General features: G+C 47.6%; 1 long non-coding RNA gene across 3 annotated transcripts; it reads left to right on the top strand.

Annotated features, from left to right (window-relative positions):
* The first annotated feature begins 1,375 nt into the window (after positions 1–1,375).
* On the top strand, positions 1,376–11,418 carry LOC121142475. 3 transcript variants are annotated; one of them, XR_005879528.1, is made up of 6 exons: positions 1,376–1,516; positions 5,657–5,773; positions 7,095–7,875; positions 9,205–9,508; positions 10,505–10,585; positions 11,289–11,418. It is a non-coding gene; the product is annotated as an uncharacterized LOC121142475 (long non-coding RNA). The 3 variants fall into 3 exon arrangements; XR_005879527.1 differs by having other exon boundaries at positions 1,377–1,516; positions 9,205–9,450; XR_005879529.1 differs by having other exon boundaries at positions 1,377–1,516; positions 9,205–9,450; positions 11,343–11,416.
* The last annotated feature ends 695 nt before the right edge of the window (positions 11,419–12,113 follow it).

Here is a 12,113-nt window from a genome sequence, read left to right as displayed (position 1 = left end):
TTTCCCCAACTCCCTACCCACCCAGCTTCATTATCTCTCTAGAGAGAGTCCAGTTTGGACTGGTCTTCTACTTCTGGGCAAGTGGCCCATCCTAGAATTCGGTTCATATACCAAGCATCATTCCGAACAAAGCTCACCCAGCAACAAGCAAATGCCAACAGCTCCCCCTTCCCTCCTCCATGCTGGGATTCTTGTTTGGCTTGGGCTTGTGAAGGCCGTGCATGCTGTCGCTATGCCTATGAGCTCAGACATGCATCTGCCCATTGTTTTCCTTGGTGTCTGTCACCTCTACCTCTTCAGGATAGATCCTGGAGCCTTAAGGGGACGACAAAACTCTTTTAAGAATGATAATAGCAGTAGAGTTTAAGTATCCAGATCACAGGCTAGCGGAAAGTCCTGAGATAGGATTTGTTCCTAATTCCTCGCCTTGAAGCTAAGGAGACTGAAGATAGAGTGGATCTGGACTGTGGACCCAGCAGCCAGTTAAATGTGATCCTTCCACAAGCAGTTAGCCCTAGGGCCAGGGAGAAGGCACAGAGGGTAAGAGTTCAAGTCTCCTGCCCACATAAAGGGAGAGATAGGGAACCAGATTCACAAAATTATCCTCTGACTGAACATGCATACTTACTGTGGCACATATGCCCCTACACACACACACACACACACACACACACACCATGTACATACATACAATGGTAATAGATGAAAAACTTTACCTTGAGAGACTGAATTGATTCTGCAGCTGCTAACACATCCTGAATTGCCTCCTGGGATGTCTTTCATTTAGTCAGCAAGCAGCTAGTCATGAAAACTTAGCATCTCTATTGGTAGATTCCTCTGGCCCTGAGGTGATTTGCAAGAAAATGGCCCCCAAAGGGAGTAGCTTTGTTGGAGATGTGGCTTTGTTGGAGGTGTGGCCCTGTTAGAGAAAGTGTGGGGGTGAGCTTTGAGGTTTCCTATGTTCAAGCTAAGCTCAGGACACCTTGTTGCTTGCAGATCAAGATGTAAAACTCTCAGCTCCCTCTCCAGGACCATGTCTGCCTGCATGCCTCTGCCATGAAGATAATGGACTAAACTTCTGAACTGTAAGCCAACTCCAATTAAATGTTTTCATTTATAAGAGTTGTCTTGGTCATGGTGTGTCTTCATAGCAATAGAAGCCCTAACTAAGACAGATCCCTTGGCACCCCTCCAACCCAATTCATTCACAAGCACACTTATTCAAAAAGTTGCTATGATGGCTTGACTAGGTGTGGCCCCAGAGACTAGGTGTTTGAATGCCTGGCCCACAGGGAGTGGCACTATTAGGGGCTGTGGCCTTGCTGGAAGAAGTGCATCACAAAGGGGGTGGGCTTTGAGGTCTTATATGCTCAAGCTATGCCCAGTGTGGCATGCAGTCTCTCCTTATGCCGCCTGTGGAGTAGCATGTAGAACATTCAGCTCCTTCTACAGCACCGTGTCTGCCTGCATGCTGCCATGTCCTGCCATGATGACACTGTACTAAACCTCTGAAACCGTAAGCCAGCCCCAATTAAATGATTTCCTTTATAAGAATTGCCATGGCCATGATGTCTATTAATAGTAATAGAAAACCTACTAAGACAGTAGCTAAACCTGAGTATGCCTGGTTCCGAGTAGAGCCTGTATTCAAATGACTGTGGGTTGTTGTGGAAAACCAAATCTACTTTGACCTCTTGGGGAAGCTGACCACCTACCTATCGGCTGCCTTCCTTTCATGTCTCCCATCATGCTGAGCTGCTCCGTGAAGAGCACTGTCTGCTACAGCAATTGATCCTCACCTAATGCAGCTCTGTAGAACTCTTACAATGATGTTCACGTGCGGTATAGGTCACTAGCCACATGTGACCAGTGTGGCTGAATTTTAGTTTTAGTTCATCTTAACTGTTTAAACTTAAATAGCCGCATATGGGTGCTGCCTATACACTGAGTAGCAGTTGTAGATCCTTTTCTCCCAAACTCACTTTTCCTTATCTTCCAAGCCCCTGGCTCAGCCACAGTTCTGCTCTCTGCACAGGGACCCCCGAGTATGGGAATCTCTTTACTGGCTCAGCTTCCCTTTCTGGTCCGTTTAGGAGCCTCTCGAAGCACTTTTGGCACACCCACCTCCATGTAGGACAGCCCGGCTTCTCTGAGTCTGCTGGGCATGGAGAACATGCAAACGAGTGAAGAACATGCCAATGCTCAGGGCTGCTGGCATGATTCCAGTCCTCCCAGCTCAGGCATCAGACACATGGCAAACTGCAGCTCTGGCTTTGCGAGCGTTTGAACCGAAATGTTTTCTTGTTCTAAAGATTACCCAGTGCTTCAGAGGTAACAGTGCCCTAAGGTAGAGGCATTGCTGAAAACAAGCTTAATAAAATTTCTAGAACCTTGTTCAAAGAAGGCCAGCATCCGAGCAGGAGACAGCCAGGGCAGAAACAGCCTGGGCATCACTACTTATTTTGCTCATTTGTTGCTCAGTCGATAACCAACTACCTTAGGGTTGTTCAGCATTCTGACTTACAGCAGTCTGCTTCACTTACTTTGAACTTGGTATATAGCTATGTCTATGCTGTCTTCAGTATCTGGCTTATTTTATTGAACATGGAGGCAGATGTTATGTCCAGACTGTGGAGGTCCCCTGAAACCAACAAGGAGACTGAATCCTATATGTAAAAGCAATGAACCTTTATTTAGTTCGAACCCGAACTCTCTGCATGTCCAACACATTGGCACAGAGAGTCTCGCGCTCAGTGGGGGTGGGGTTTTATCACAGCAGAGGTTGAGGTGAGGGATTTCTGAGGTTCAGGACCCTTGGCTGGCTGACATTTGTCTAGGGGTGTCTTGGTGAAAGGGAATGGGTGTGTGTTATGGGCCACAGGATGTCTAGTGATCATGTCTACAATGGCTGGAACATTAGGAATTTCCTTTGGAACGTTAGGTACTTTCCCCTTAATGGTCCATTGCTGGGTGGTGCCTGGGTGGTCTCAGTTTCTGTTCTTTTCCTGGATTCGGGTACTGCCCTAGGGTAAACTGAAAACCCGGGTCTGCTCAAGCCTTGGCATGGCAGCAGTGTAGCAGAGGGGCAGGCGTATACCACGTTGCCCTGGGCTCTACAGCAGAGACTGGTCCATGTTGTCACATGTGCCGGCCGTTTGTCCCTTTCAGCTGCCGGGTGGTATGACAGTATATGGTTACAGTATGCGCGTGTGTCTGTGTGCCCTGATAGTCTTGCGAGCATTTCTGACGTGAGACAATCATGCGCAGTTGTCTGTAAGACCCCGCGCATGGGCTCGGTGTTAGGAGCACTTGTTGTCCTTGCCCCAGACCAGATTTTAGTTCTTAGCACCCCATCAGCTCATGGCATCTGTAACTCCAGTTTTGGGGTTCCATTGCTCTCTCTGCCTCTACAGACACCTGCACACATACATGTATGTATTCCCACAGAGACGGAGGCATGTGCACATAATTCAAAATAAAGTAACTCTTTAAAACAAAGATTCCCACACATGTGTTTTTTGTAAACATACACACTCAGTTATCTTGGACAAATACCCTAGCAGAGTGCCCAACTGCTCAGTTGTGAACTAGGCAATCTTCAGCTTTAGTAGAAACAGAATAAATGAGTGTGAATAAGTGAATGACATGTATTTCACATGTAATCACTAACACATGACTATGTGAGTCGGGGTCTAAACTAAGGAAACTCTTAGATAATGAAGATAAGCTCTTTCCATGTTAGTGCGGAAGGTCAGTGCTGAGCATGTGGCTTCGGGAGGCAGGAAGCAGACAAGTACATCAGGTTCCCCTGGGGACAGGCAGCTTGAGAGTAGAATGAAATGTGGGGGGACAGGCTTTCTGCAGTGCAGAGCAAGGGCCAGACCCCAACACTGACCCCCACACACATCCATGTCTACGCACACAAGAGTGTGCACTTCCGTGGAAGCTGTCTCCTAATTGGTTACCTTCACCTTGGGAGTCTTTAGTTATAAAGCATTTGGCTGCCAAAACATTATCAATTGAGTCATATGGATAATGTATCAGCAACATAATCTGCAATTAGTGCAGCCGTCAATCAAGAGCTAGCCTGGGGAATACAATAGGCAGAGAGCCCTACCCCTCCCTTGCTGTTAGAACGTCCTCTCCCAGCTTATACTGAGGTCAGCCTCTGTTTCTTGCTAGGCCAGGGTGGCTGGGTGAACAGTTGCCATGCTGGTCCTGGCAAGTTTGTGTTTGCTGGAGTTACACTACCGGTGGACCACATAGGTGTTGACATCTTGGTTTGAATTCCGGGCGTGGTATCTTTGCCATTGCTCAAAGTCTGGAACGGGGAACATTCTGAAGCATTGGCCTGCCTTCACTCATGGGTAGGGAGGATAGGATGCAGAGGAGATGCTCCTCCAGACTGAATAATCAGCCCCACAGCCTGCCACATCCTCTGTCTGCCAATGGTCTCCCAGGATAGATGGGCGATGACAAGAGCAGCAAGATTCAAAATAGGAGGTGGTAGGAGTTGGTTTGAGTCTGTTCTAGAAAATGACAGTTTGTTTGAGAAACAACAAAGCATTCCCTGTGACAGAAATAAAAAGCATCTTGGGTATTTAGAGTGACCGCCCAGCCTGTATCACACAGCATCATCCTCAGGTGGGGGACCACTTCTCTGGAGCCCTTGAGAGCCAAATTACAAGGCTAAGGGGACGTGCCCATCCAGAGCTCTGCCTTCCCTTCCAAATGGCACCACAGCTACCCAGGAGTCAGACATTTCCTGGCTAACGAGCCCTAACCGAAGGGTCACACGCACCCCTTCCCAAAGGCAAGACGTTTAGCAGGATAGCCAAATGGCAGTTCCTACTGGTAAGGTTCCCACACATACTGGGCAGTTAGGGTGAAGTTAGAGAAAGGTCTAGGGCCGGGGTGATGGTGCTGGCCAGACACTACTAACTTTCAGGGCAGAGCCTAAAGAGCTCTGGAATCAGTCTTTATATGCTCGAACAGCTTGCTCATTTGACTTGTAACAAAACATAAATAAATGATGGCGTGTGAGCCTGCAATTGCTCTCTAGACCATTGCTGACTTCTGTAGACAACCACTCAGTATTGTTTCAGTAAAGGTGCAATGAACACTCTCAAGCAGAATTAATAGAGGCTAAAGTGTCACCAGAGCTCCCCCAGGGTCACCCTAGCCAATCAAGCAGAGCCCTCCCCCACCCACAGCGGCATGTGCATGACCCAAGCAACAAGTGTGTCTGTCAGGGAGGTACAGCAGGCAGCCCCAAGATTCCATGGCCGTCAGCCTCAGTAAAGAGCTCTCAGTAGACCAAGGGCTCCATCCATTTCCAGGGTGGCTGGGGAGGCAGCTTTCCTAGATCCAGTGTACCACCCCTAACCCCCGTGCCAGGACGTCAAACCCAGTGCAGGTGCACATAAGGCATGATGGGACATCAGGATGAATAGCCAGCCCTATCTGGTTTTCCTGGGACCTCTGAAGTTCATGGGCTAGGCCCCCCAAAAGATAATTCAACCAAAGAAGGGGGAAAAAGAGTTAATTCCATAAAATGAAGTAACTGCTAAGTCAACTTCTTTTAAAACATTTTAGAGCTTCCAAGGTCAAGAATTAATGGTCCGCTCACTTCAAAGAAATCAATTTTTTTCTTCAGTGTTCATTTTCAGAATCAATCATTTTGCAGTCACCTAGAGAACTCACGACACTGAACTTTGAGAGCACATTACCGTAAACCCTCGTCATGACTTCCAGCTACCACAGTCCCGTCCACGTAAGTCCGAAAGATAGCTGATTTCCTGTTGCTTCACTGGGAATGCACACAACTCTGCTGAGGCATTCTGAACGTTGGGCAGCGGAGCAGAGGCTTGCAGGCATGCATTCAGCCCAGCATCCGGGGAACCCAGGCTGCGGGAGGCGCTGCTGGGGCTTCGGGGTAGCACACAGCTCTGGCTGCAGTGGAAAGTTCCCTTTACTAGCTGAGTTGCTCCTGCAAGATGGGCTTGCTTTGGGACCCTGAAAGGGTAGAGGACAATAATTAGATGCTGATGTGTCTTTGGACATGTGTGTTTAATTTCTGCTTTGTATAAAACATCCATTCCATTTAATCTCAAGCTTGGTCCTGGGGTCCCAGTGCTGAAGCGTGAGTGACCTTGGACCAGTCCTTCCACCCCCCCAAGCTTCAGTCTGGATGAACGATCAGTGCTCAGTGTCTGGAAAACCCCACGCTAATTGACACCACCAGGGACTCAGACAGACCAGCTGTTTGGCTTTAAAATAACAAAGCTCCCAGAAGAACGAGGGCGTTTTAGTGCTGGGCTTTTGGCAGCTGCACACCCAGGGCATAGTGTCTGCAGTTTAGTAAGGGAGACTTGGAGAGAGAGAGAGTCCCAGCATTCAAACCTAAGCATCCTATTCAGTCAGAAGTGGCTTGGGATTAAACCGACATTCAAACTACACACTTGTCCCAAATTGGATGTCAGCTGAGCCTCGTCACTGGCGTGGAGGGGACGAAACTGCAGTACCAGGTTACCCGCTCTGGTCAACCTTTGGTGCAGCTGGGATCGAGTGAAATATTCCCGAACCCCACAGGTTTATCTGCTTTTGGCTGGGAGTGATGGGAAAGGACCAAGGGCTGCTACTGCTTGGGAGGCAGGGAGGGTGCAGCTCATCACTGGCTTTAGAGCTCACCTTAAGCATTTCTCTTTCTTTGATCAATTAGGCCCTCCATTGCTAGAACTTTTTAATGCATCGCTAGTTTCCAATGAGAATTTGGGTCAGAATTAATACTTGAGGCAGCGTTTAGAGAAGAAATTTTAGTTCTTGGCTACATACTGAAGTTGCTTAAAGGTCCTTTTTAAGTTACCAATGATGTCTCCTACCCAGTGACCTAATTTAATTGGCCCAAGGGTTGCCTGGCCATTCATCTCAAACGCTCCCCGGGGTGCTCTGATGGACAGCAGGGCTGCTTCAGAGGCATGGCTGCATGGCAAAAACAGCACACAGCTACCAAAGCCACCCACAGCCCAACTTCCTTTTTCTCTGCCTAAAAAGCCAGAAAACTAAAATATCCGTTGTTCTGTTCTCCCTTATAGCTAAGGAGTCCACACCGGCCAGTGAAATATAAGTGGGCTTCACCAGTTCGAGACCTGAGAAGGCTTTCCAAAGCCTCTGGCACAGCCAGCACTCCTCACTTCATCGTACTCTTTGCCCTTTTTGAGCTCGGTCTGAAACACAGACACCAGGGCTGGAGCTACAGAGCCGAGTTTCAGTAAAGTGGATGAATGGCAGTCTTAGAACAGAGACAGAAAGGCCTGGAAGCACCATGGGCATCCACCCCGCCCTCTACTCGGAACCGTGAGGCAGGTCATCTACTACTCGTTTCAGCCCCTGGGTCACATCCCTCTTGTTTGCTGCCAAACACAGAAACAACACGGGGTAACAACAAATGCGTCACCTTCTCAAGACCACCTCAGCCCTACAACACGGAGCCTAGACAGCCTTCTTTGTTTAGAAGTGGCCGCTACACTTAAAATACATTCATATTTACACCAAGAGAAACACATTTTCAGTCCTTTCAGAAGCCGGAAGTACTCTGCTCCCGCCATCCACATAGTAAGAGAGACAGGGAAGCAGCAAGAGAGATGTGGATTCAAAGAGGTGGCTTTTTCTCAAGACACATCTGTCCACCAGCGGCAACAGTGTGGTAAGGAGGGAGAGGCTGACCACTGAGAAGAGACAGCAAAACAAAAGGACCACATCCCCAGGAAGGCAACAGGATCCTGAGCCAAGGGCACAGCAGAAATTGGCCTTTTGGAGAAGGAAGACCAGCTCCTCTATTCCAAAAGACAGAGGTCCAGCTCTGTGTCTAGATGTGTGAGTTTGACTTATTGGCCTAATAAAGCAGAAGGGAAAATCCTCAGCCACAGTCAAAAGTGATAGCAGAGAAGCAGCTATGGAAAGTCTAAGGGAAGAAGCAGATAGAGGTGCACGCATACACACATCACACATTCACACACACATGTATTACACACTCACTCACACACATCACACACTCACACACACCACACACATGTATTACACACTCACTCACACACATCATACACACATCACACACTCACTCACACAAACACCACACACATATATTACACACTCACTCACACACATCATACACACATCACACACTCACTCACACACACACCACACACACCACACTATATCACACACACATCACACACACACACCACACTATATCACACACACATCATACACACACACCACACTATATCACACACACATCATACACACACACCACACTATATCACACACACATCATACACACACACCACACTATATCACACACACATCACACACACACATCACACACACCACACACACCACACACACACCACACTATATCACACACACATCATACACACACACCACACTATATCACACACACATCATACACACACACCACACTATATCACACACACATCACACACACACATCACACACACCACACACACACCACACTATATCACACACACATCACACACACACACCACACTATATCACATACACATCATACACACACACCACTATATCACACATACATCATACACACACCACACACACACACCACACACACACACCACACTATATCACACACACATCACACACACACCACACACACCACACACACACACCACACTATATCACACACACATCATACACCACACTATATCACACACACATCATACACACACCACACTATATCACACACACATCACACACACACACCACACTATATCACATACACATCATACACACACACCACTATATCACACATACATCATACACACACCACACACACACACCACACACACACACCACACTATATCACACACACATCACACACACACCACACCACACACACCACACACAAACCACACACACACACCACACACATACCACACACACCACACATCACACACACACACCACACACACCACACCACACACATCACACATCACACACACACACCACACACACACACACACACACCACACACACACACCAGGTGCACTGCCACCATGAGTCTCCCTTTTTTCCCTTCTCTCTGCCATCAGCCTTGACTGCCCCACCCTGTCTTGCCCTCAGTTATAAAAATCCAGTCTATGAACTGAAATGTTTTCATTGTAGGATATCAAGATCATGCAGAGAAGTGTCAGGACCCTGTTCTCATATCATATCCAAGTCCATCCCTACGGTGTCTCCATACACCTCAGCATCTTTGCTTGGTAATGGCAAAAGTCTTTCGCAGAGCATCAAAACTGAGCCAGCTTGGGAAATCCAGGGAATGAAGATAGCACGTGGCCATGGAGAGAAGTAAAGGTTGTACAGTGTATCGGAAGACCCTGGATGTCCCGTGGCACTTCACGACTTCCTGTGAGTCTTCAAGGCTGGAGGCTGAAACAGGAATCTCAATGCTGCCCTCCACAGCAGTGTTAGTACTATGCCCCTAGAATGGTACCTGAGGTGACCTTGAAATAATCCAAAGGGTGCACATGGAAATGGAGGCGGGTGAGAAGCCGTGGGAGGGTGGGATTCCCCAGCACTACTCCCTGGCACAGTGCCAGGAACCCCACACCAGGCAGAGCTATCGCTCTAGAAGAGACACAAAGGATGGGGCTGTCTTCTTCCTGGACCAAGACTGAGGAGCACCGGAACTGTGGTGTCTCCTATACCGAAAGTGCTTGGCCTCTAGGCTCACTTTGTACCTGTGGCTCCTCCCAGCACTCCTCTCTCTCGCTGCCTGCTTCCCTAAGGCCAGCTTCTGGTTCCTATACAAACCTGTCATTTTGGTCACTCTCTTCATTCTTCCCTCTCTCTCCGCTCGTCCTCTTGGTCTCCTTGGTTCTCTCTTCTCCTTTCTCTTCATCTCACTGTCCCCACTTTCTCCTCTCATGGCCTGATTCAGGATTGGTCATGTGTAGTCTGCTACTTTCTCCCCCTGCTGTGGACTCTGGCCCTCTCTCCTTTCTTCTCTCCTCTCTAACTCTTCCCCCACCTCCTCCCGTGGCCAGGTTCGTGGCCTAGTCCTGTTTACTCTACTACTTTCTCTCTGGGCTCTGGGCTCTTGCAGATGCCTGAGGCTGTACTCTCCATAATATCTAGAGTGAAAGAAACCTTCCCCTCAGCCACACACTTTCATTTTCAATCATCTGGTGCCAAACCCTGAAGGAGCATATATGATCCTCCTTCCCAGGGCCTAACCATCCTCCTGTTCCTGAGAGAGTGGGTAATGAGGCTCACAAACTTGTGAGCATCGCTGAGGAAAACAACCAATATCTTTCAAGACGATCTCTTTACTATATCCTTCTAAGTCAGAGTTTGCCACAGCGTCTGTCCCTCTCCTTTGGTTCCTGCCCCTCCCTGTGAAGTCTTTATCCACTGACTCCTCTTAGTTACATTATTTTTAATACACTTATTCTGTGTGCAGGTATCAATTGTGTGGATGCACTCATGCTCTAGCGTGCAGGGAGCAGAAGACAGTCTGTGGAGTTGGGCTTTCTCCCACCATGTGAGTTCCAGGGATTGAATTCAGTTCATCAGACTTGGCAGCAGGCACCTTTAACGGTTGAGCCCTGTCACTGGCCCCATAGTTAGAGCTTGCACCCATCTTTTTCCCAGAAAGAAAACATTTCAGAACCCCTTAATTCTAAACGAAAGTTTCAAATACTAGATCATTCATCTTTTCCTGTCAAGATGACCAGAATTAGAAGTGTGAATTTTCTAAGAAGTAATCTTAGGGGAGTATTGTCATAAAGCAATGGCTTCAACATTGTGGAATGTTATTTCTTGATGAATAGAGATTAATGAATTGCCATATTCTTATAGTGGGAAAGTGGTTAGATGACTTTGCAATTCATAGTCAACTTTCTTCTACCAAAATGTCAGAGCAGAGGATGGAGAGGTATCTCAGTGGTTAAGAACCCTTACTGCTCTCACAGAAGGATCTGAGTTCAATTCTGAGGTCTCAAATCAGGCAATTGACATCTGCTGCTCCAAGGGATCTGATGTCCTCTTCTGTATTCCGTGGGTACTCAGAGCATTCATGTGTACACACCCACACACAGATACGCATACTTACACATTATTACAATATAAATAAACACACAAAATGTCAAAGCAGGTTAGTTAGAAGGTGGGGCTCAGTGGCTCTTGAGAGAAAAAGGTACATTTGCTTTGCTGGTGGCAGCTTTATTTCTTTTGTTTTTATACAGGGCTTTATCATGGAGCTCAGGCTGGCTTTGAACTTATTGACCTTCCTGTTTCAGCTCCCCAAGTGCTGAGATCACAGGCCAGTGACACCACTACATATTTGACTTTGAGGTTAAAATAAAACGAGAGACTCTGGAGTATAGGAGTGGTTATTTGGAGACAACTTGCCTGGATTAACCTGACATCATAAAACACCAAAGTCCACTTGGTGGAGGGGGTCTGGCAATCTCAGGCAGAACTTTGGGAAAGATTTGAGGAACTTAAAGGGTTACTATCTTTACTTTATGCCTGTGAGTGTTTGTCTGAACATACATGTGTGTACCACATGCGTGTCTGGTGCCCATGCAGACCACAAGAGGACATCAGATCCCCTGGAACCAGAGTTACAGAAGGTTGGGAGTCACCATGTGGGTGCTGAGAATCTGACAGAGGTTATTGTGACCCCAGTAGAACATACCTTTGGGTTATAGTTCTGTCCACAATTGGGCATCTAGCCATCCCTCCCTTGCTGATAGCAAGTCCCTTTGTCCCTCCAATGATTCCCACTGGATTGTAGCTACAGCGCCAGTGGAATTTGTCTGGTGGTCTTCAGTCAGTGAAAGACAAGCCCTTACTCCATTCATCCTTCCTCTGCTTGAGCATTCCTACCTTTCCATGAGTTCTGCTAACTTTGGACTTCTGGGTAACAAAGAATGATCACAGTTGTGTTATCGAGCATTCCAAAGAGCCCCTTGTGTTCACCCTGGGGGGTTGAAACCAGGTGCTGTTCCATTTGTGAGCTCACCCACCTGCTTTCCAGCCATGCTGAGACATTTGTGAAGCGTTGT

Source organism: Mesocricetus auratus, unplaced genomic scaffold (genome assembly GCF_017639785.1).
Source record: "Mesocricetus auratus isolate SY011 unplaced genomic scaffold, BCM_Maur_2.0 Super-Scaffold_100009, whole genome shotgun sequence".
NCBI lineage: Eukaryota > Metazoa > Chordata > Mammalia > Rodentia > Cricetidae > Mesocricetus > Mesocricetus auratus.
Note: the sequence above shows the minus strand (reverse complement) of the source record. Positions and strands in the feature narration are given on the sequence as shown.